A 6,000-nucleotide genomic window follows, 5' to 3' on the forward strand; every position below is an offset into this window, starting at 1 on the left:
CTTAAATTTTAATTAATTAATTAATTTATGAGAGAGAGTGAAGCAAAGAGAGAAGGACAAGCAGACTCCTCACTGCGTGCAGAGCCCAACCCGGGGTTCGATCTCACAACCCTGAGATCAGGACCTGAGCCGCCATCAAGAGTCAGATGCTTAACCAACTGAGTCACCCAGGTGTTTTTGTTGTTTTTTTTTTTTTTTGACATTGTTGATTTCATCACACCCATTGTGCAGACAAAAAATAATTAAGTTCTAGATGATTAACTATACAAATCAGCCCAGACTCTCATCCATCCTAGGGCTCTTTCCATCAAATTTGACTAAAGATATTAGTTAAAAAACGACCAAGGCAAAAAATAAATTTAAAAAAATTATTTTTAAAAGCCAGCAAGAGGGTACCTATCACCATCATTGGAAAGGTTCACAGAAGTAAGCCAGAGAGAGCTCTCCTACCTTGTACAAGGCACAACATACAGAGTCTGGCCCAGCCAGTGGATCTCAAGGAAGACAGAACCAAGCCAAAAGAGGTTCAGATGAGGCTAACAAAGAACATAGGGACAGGAGTACTTCTGGGTCAGACTTTGGCTTTTTTCTAAGTAATGTTCTATCTCAAAAGACATGACTGATCCAAAATATTTTTACTATTTAATTTAATTTAATTTATTTTTTTTTACCGTGAAAATATATATCTGCTGTAGAAGTACCAGAACAGGAGTGGCAGCCCTGGGGGTGGGAAGCTCCCCTCCAAGCCCACAAGTCAAGCACACTTTCATAAAGTGTGTGATAAACTTTAAAAAACCGTAAGTGCGGTGGTTCCGTTCAGATACCCATGAAACGCCTCGGGTGATGCACCACCAGGTGTGAGCGCCGGGGCGGGCCGGGCGCACAGGTGTGCACGCGAGCCCACGTGGGGCATGGCTCGGGACCTCGGGGAACCTTCGCGACGGACGACGCTGGACCCGAGCCTTGCAAGGGGGGGAAGCCAGCCAGACACTGGGCAGTGACGGAGGAAGAGTTCTAGGCAGGGGCCCGGTACCACGGCCGGGGCAGGAGGCAGGCAGGGGAGCAGGGTGCGGGGCGGTGAACTGTGCGGGCAGGACGCCGGGCCGCTGGCCCACGAGCCACACCACTGCCGCAAGGTGCCCGGCTGAACGCGGAGGAGGCCGGCCCTCCTGCGTCTGCAGTGACCTGGGGGTCCACCTGGTGACCTTGGGGTCCGCCCAGTAACCTGGGGGTCCACAGTGACTTGTGGGTCTGCCCGGTGATCTGGGGGTCCACACAGTGACCTTGGGGTCCGCCCAGTGACCTAGGGGTCCACAGTGACCTGGGGGTCCACCCGGTGACCTAGGGCCCACAGTGACCCTGGGATCCGCATAGTGACCTGGGGGTCTGCACAGTGACTTGGGGTCCACACAGTGATCCTGGGGTCCACACAGTGACCTGGGGATCCATATTGACCCTGGGGTCCACACAGTGACCTTGGGGTCCTCCCAGTGACCTGGGGTCCACACAGTGACCTGGGGGTCTGCCCAGTGACCCTGGGGTCCGCCCAGTGACCTGGGGTCCACACAGTGACCTGGGGGTCCGCCTAGTGACCTGGAGGTTCACACAGTAACCTGGGGTCCACACAGTGACCTGGGGTCCGCCCAGTGACCTGGGGTCCACACAGTGACCTGGGGATCCGCCCAGTGACCTGGGGTCCACACAGTGACCTGGGGGCCTGCGCAGTGACCCTGGGGGCCTGCCCAGTGACCCTGGGGTCCACACAGTGACCTGGGGGTCCGCCTAGTGACCTGGAGGTCCACACAATAACCTGGGGATCCACACAGTGACTTGAGGAGCGACCCAGCCTCGGCAGCTGTGGCCTCCCTACCGTGGACTCCACCCTGGAGGCTGGGGAGGTCTGCGGAGATGTGGCGAGCGGCAGACACTGCTCCACGCAGGCGGAGGTCACCCAGGGACTATGCGACCACCACTGTCCTCGCAGGTCAGGGTGCGCTGAGGCCCTGGGCACACACTCCTAAGGGTTTGCCCCAGAGGCAAGAGGGAGGCGGAGGGACAGGAGCTGACGTGGATCTGCCCCCCGAGGAAGGTCCCCGCACCCCTGTGGAGACGGCCGAGAGGGCTGCAAGGCCAGCCTTCCAGAAACCCGGCTGCCCAGGCAGGCACCAGGGATTCACGGGCCTCTGATGGCCCCCTGGCCCAGGGGTGCTAACTCAGAAGCCCATGAGGGCCGAGAAGCTTCTGGAAACAGGACCACAGGTCCAGGGAGAACCAAGAAGCCAGCACCCTGGGCGCTGGAAACTCCACACCAGCCACGTGCTGCCACGTGGGAACGGGGGCATCATGTTCCAGGTCTCCTGATTTTTAAGAGAAGTTATAAATCCAAGCGATATTTTGATATTTCTAGTATTCACTTTTGCATACTTTTTCAGGCCAACAACACACCCGTCAACCGGAAATGGCACACTGGCTACCACTTGGCTGGTCCCGGCCTCTGAGGCAGGGCAGGGCCGCAGTGACTGCGGCAGGGGGCCGTGATTTCACAGCTGCAGAGGCAGCAGGACTTGGGGCTGCGTGCGGGGAGGGCTGGCGGGTCGAGCCTCACTGGAGGCTTTCTGCTCTAATACCCTCACGACTGGTAGAGCCGCCACCAAAGAAAACAAACAAAAAGAGCGGCCAACCCTGGCCAATGATGAAATGGGTATGGGGTGGACGGTGAGAACTCAAACCAGTCAGTCCTGGCCTCCCTGCAGGTTTTCCACCTACAATGCATGGATGGATAAGCCCCCTAGACTGTAGGTACTCGCCTGGAGCCACCAATCTGGGACTCACCTTGTACTGGGGGCAGTTGAGGCTTGGGGAATGTGCTTCACCCAGTGACTCTTCACAGAGCAGAACGGGGATCAGGCCAGAGCCCTGGGTAGCCCCGGGGGGTACTGGAGAGGCACTGGGGGCAGAGGGAAAACCAGGGGGACATGGCAGCTAGGAAAGAGGGAGAAAGGATCAGAAAGGAAGGAGATGCCCAGTGCCACAGGGAAGTCTAGAGAGAATCTGCAGGATCACTGTGCAGGAATTGTGGGGCCTTCTACTTTGGGGAGCTTCTGGCCAGCTCACAGGGAGCGGAGAAGACAGCAGAGAACGAGGGGAAAGGTTAAGTCATTTGAGAAGCCTATAGAGAAACGGTGGTCACTGAAAAGGAGGTGGGGATGCAGGGGCAAGGGAGATTAGGGCATTCTAAAAATAGTTAAATTAGGGAAGCGTTCTCGGGGAGACACTAGGCAGTGCCAAAGGGAGGTCTTCTTTCTAATCTTCCCTAAGTTCCCTGCCCCAGTTTGATTTTTCTTCTATCATTCTACCTTATTCATGTTACCATGGCACAATTATGTTTTGCTGTTTGCCTGTGTCCTCCCACAAGAACGACAGTTCCAAGATAGCAAGAATCTGCTCTACTTATTACACTTTGGGGCCACTCAAAGCGCCTGGACACGGTAGGTGCTGAAGAAGAGGTCTGGGAGGAGGGGGTAAATTTGGAAAAGTTTGTGGGAGGGAAACAGGGTAGGACCTGGAAAGACTTCAACTCAATGGCCCCTCCTGTCCAAGTGGAGTGGGCCCTGAAGTCACCTGTCAAACAGGAAGGAGGGAGGGGAAGAGGTCTCCTGCACTGAGGAAGAGCTGCAGGGGGAGCACCAGTTTGCAGCGTGGAAGGCAGGAGCTGGTGGCCGAGACGCTGGCGTTTCTGATTTCAGAAGATGAGCCTCTCTGAGCCAGGGCAAGACCTGGATGGAGTTAGAGGGCTCGGTTGCCAGAGTGGGTGGAGGTCACTGGATTTGAGATGGTCAAGGAAATGGGAAATAGACCCCCATGTGGCCTTCGGGGCCAGAGGGGGGGAGCAAAAGCCCAGGAGCCAGAGTCCCTGAAAGAGAATGACTGGCTGGCAGAGGATGGCCGCGCGGAGGGGTCGGTGGGACATGGCCCATTTCCAACCCTAGCACCTCGATCTCTCCCTGGCATCTATTCACCCGTGTGCAGAACTTAAGAACTGATGTCCTTTGGAGACTGAGTCATTTCTGTTCTTTCGAAGTCACACTAAAGTGTGTGAAGTTCACAGGAGGCCGGGATTTTCTGCATAGATTCATTTTTTTGTTTAGAATCAAGGGATGGGCGGCATCTTTTTTGACTTTCAGTAATCGCCATACACTACAATGTCTCCGAACACCGTTTGCATCTGAAATCAAAGTTGGGGGGTTGACAAGGCCCTTGGGTCATTCAGGCTAACACCTTCATCCGCACAGCTGGAGAGCATCTCTGCTGAAGTGCTGCACACAGCAGTGATGACTGATGTGGACGTGCAGACGGCATCGGGAGCACCCTCAGTCTCTGAAGCTGCTCTAGTACGCGAATCAGCGATGCTCGCGTCTCTTCCAGGCTATCTCGGCTCAACTTTGGGGGTGAAATCTGCGAGGTACAGAACCATCACGTCAATCGCTCCCGAACAGTTCAGAGCAGTGAGCTGCTTCCCGGCTCGAAGGGGGCGGCCAAGCCTTCCAACACCCTTTTAGGTGGAGGCTACATGGAAGGACGCTGCCTGCAGAGTGGCCACAGCAAGGCTCGGCAGCCTGTGCGCCTCCCCCGGAGACACACGGGAGGCCGTTCCCGTTCATCAGAGACCCCGAAGCCTCCGGCAGCGCCTCGCGCAGCGAGCGCCGGGGGGTGGAGCGCCGCTTCCGAGACAGCCGCCCCGGTGCCCGCGCGGGTCGCGGGCGCATCAGCACCCGGTGCTGCCCCGAGCGTCGGGGTCCTCGTGCCCTCCCTGCGGCCGCCGAGCCCGCGGGTGAAGACGGCGGGACCCTGCCGCGGGGGCTGGAGCGCTCGCACAGGCCGGCGCCGCGCCCGGGGAAGGACCCCGCAGGGCCCCGCAGGACTCGGGGTCCCCGGCGGCGGCGCGCACCCAGGTCCGGGGCGGGGCGCCCGAGCGTCACCCGCGGCTCCCGCGTCCCCTGGGGCGGGCGCACCTCCTGGGCGGCCCGGGTCCGCCGCTCGCGCTCCCCGCGGGCCGGGCACCGAGCCGGGCAGCCCGAGGGGCTCAGAAAGTTGCTCCGCCTCGACGGGGCCGCCCGGGCCCGCAGCCCGCAGCCCGCAGCCCGCAGCCCCGCAAGGTCGCCGGGCGGCCCCCCCCGCCCCCCGGGTGCCCGCGGTCGGCTCGGGGCGCGCAGCCCGTGCTCACCAGCCCGGCTCGGGATCCCGCGGCGGCGGCGGCGGCGGCGGCGGCGGAGGGGGGCGCAGGGCCGAGGCGGCCGGCAGGTCGCGGGAGCGGGAGCGGGAGGCGGCGGCGCCCGCACTGGCCGCGCAGCGGAGCAGCCGAGCAGCCGCGCAGCCGAGCAGCCGAGCAGCGGCGTCCTCAGCGCGAGCAGGGCGGCCGCGCCGGGGGCTTTATCGCCGCGCGCCCGCCCCGCCCCGCCCCCGCCTCCCGCCGCCCCCGCCCCCGGCCCGCCCCGCCCCGCCTTCCCGCCGCCTCCTTTGTGTGCAGCGGCCGCCGCCGCCCGGCGCCCCACGCCCCCTCCCCCCCGCCGCGGCCGCGCGGGGACGCCCCAGGGACTCCACGCCGCGGGGGGCGCCAGGGACGCGCGGGCAGACGCGCGGAGCAGCACATGGCCGCGGGGGTCGGGGGGCCTGGAGGGACCCCGCGGGGGGGGACCCGGCCTGGAGGGACCCCGCGGGAGGGGCGGGGAGACCCGGCCTGGAGGGACCCCGCGGGGGGGGACCCGGCCTGGAGGGATCCCCCGGGAGGGGCGGGGAGACCGGCCTAGAGGGACCCCCCGGGAGGGGCGGGGAGACCCGGCCTGGGGGGACCCCCCTGGGAGGGAGGGGGAGAGGGACCCGGCCTGGAGGGACCCCGCGGGGGGGGACCCGGCCTGGAGGGATCCCCCGGGAGGGGCGGGGAGACCGGCCTGGAGGGACCCCCCGGGAGGGGCGGGGAGACCCGGCCTGGGGGGACCCCCC

At 62.1% G+C, this 6,000-nt stretch overlaps 1 protein-coding gene across 1 annotated transcript in view; it reads right to left on the reverse strand.

Annotated features, from left to right (window-relative positions):
* SERPINE2 (serpin family E member 2) overlaps nt 1-5,382 on the reverse strand; it is a 58,125-nt gene extending 52,743 nt beyond the window's left edge. Inside the window, exon 1 of the mRNA XM_055345700.1 lies at nt 5,225-5,382. The gene's annotated coding sequence lies outside the window, so the exon portion shown is untranslated. The remainder of the gene's footprint in view (nt 1-5,224) is intronic.
* Nucleotides 5,383-6,000: the final 618 nt, after the last annotated feature.

This window comes from Nyctereutes procyonoides, unplaced genomic scaffold, assembly GCF_905146905.1.
Source record: "Nyctereutes procyonoides isolate TBG_1078 unplaced genomic scaffold, NYPRO_anot_genome, whole genome shotgun sequence".
In the NCBI taxonomy this organism is placed as follows: Eukaryota; Metazoa; Chordata; class Mammalia; order Carnivora; family Canidae; genus Nyctereutes; species Nyctereutes procyonoides.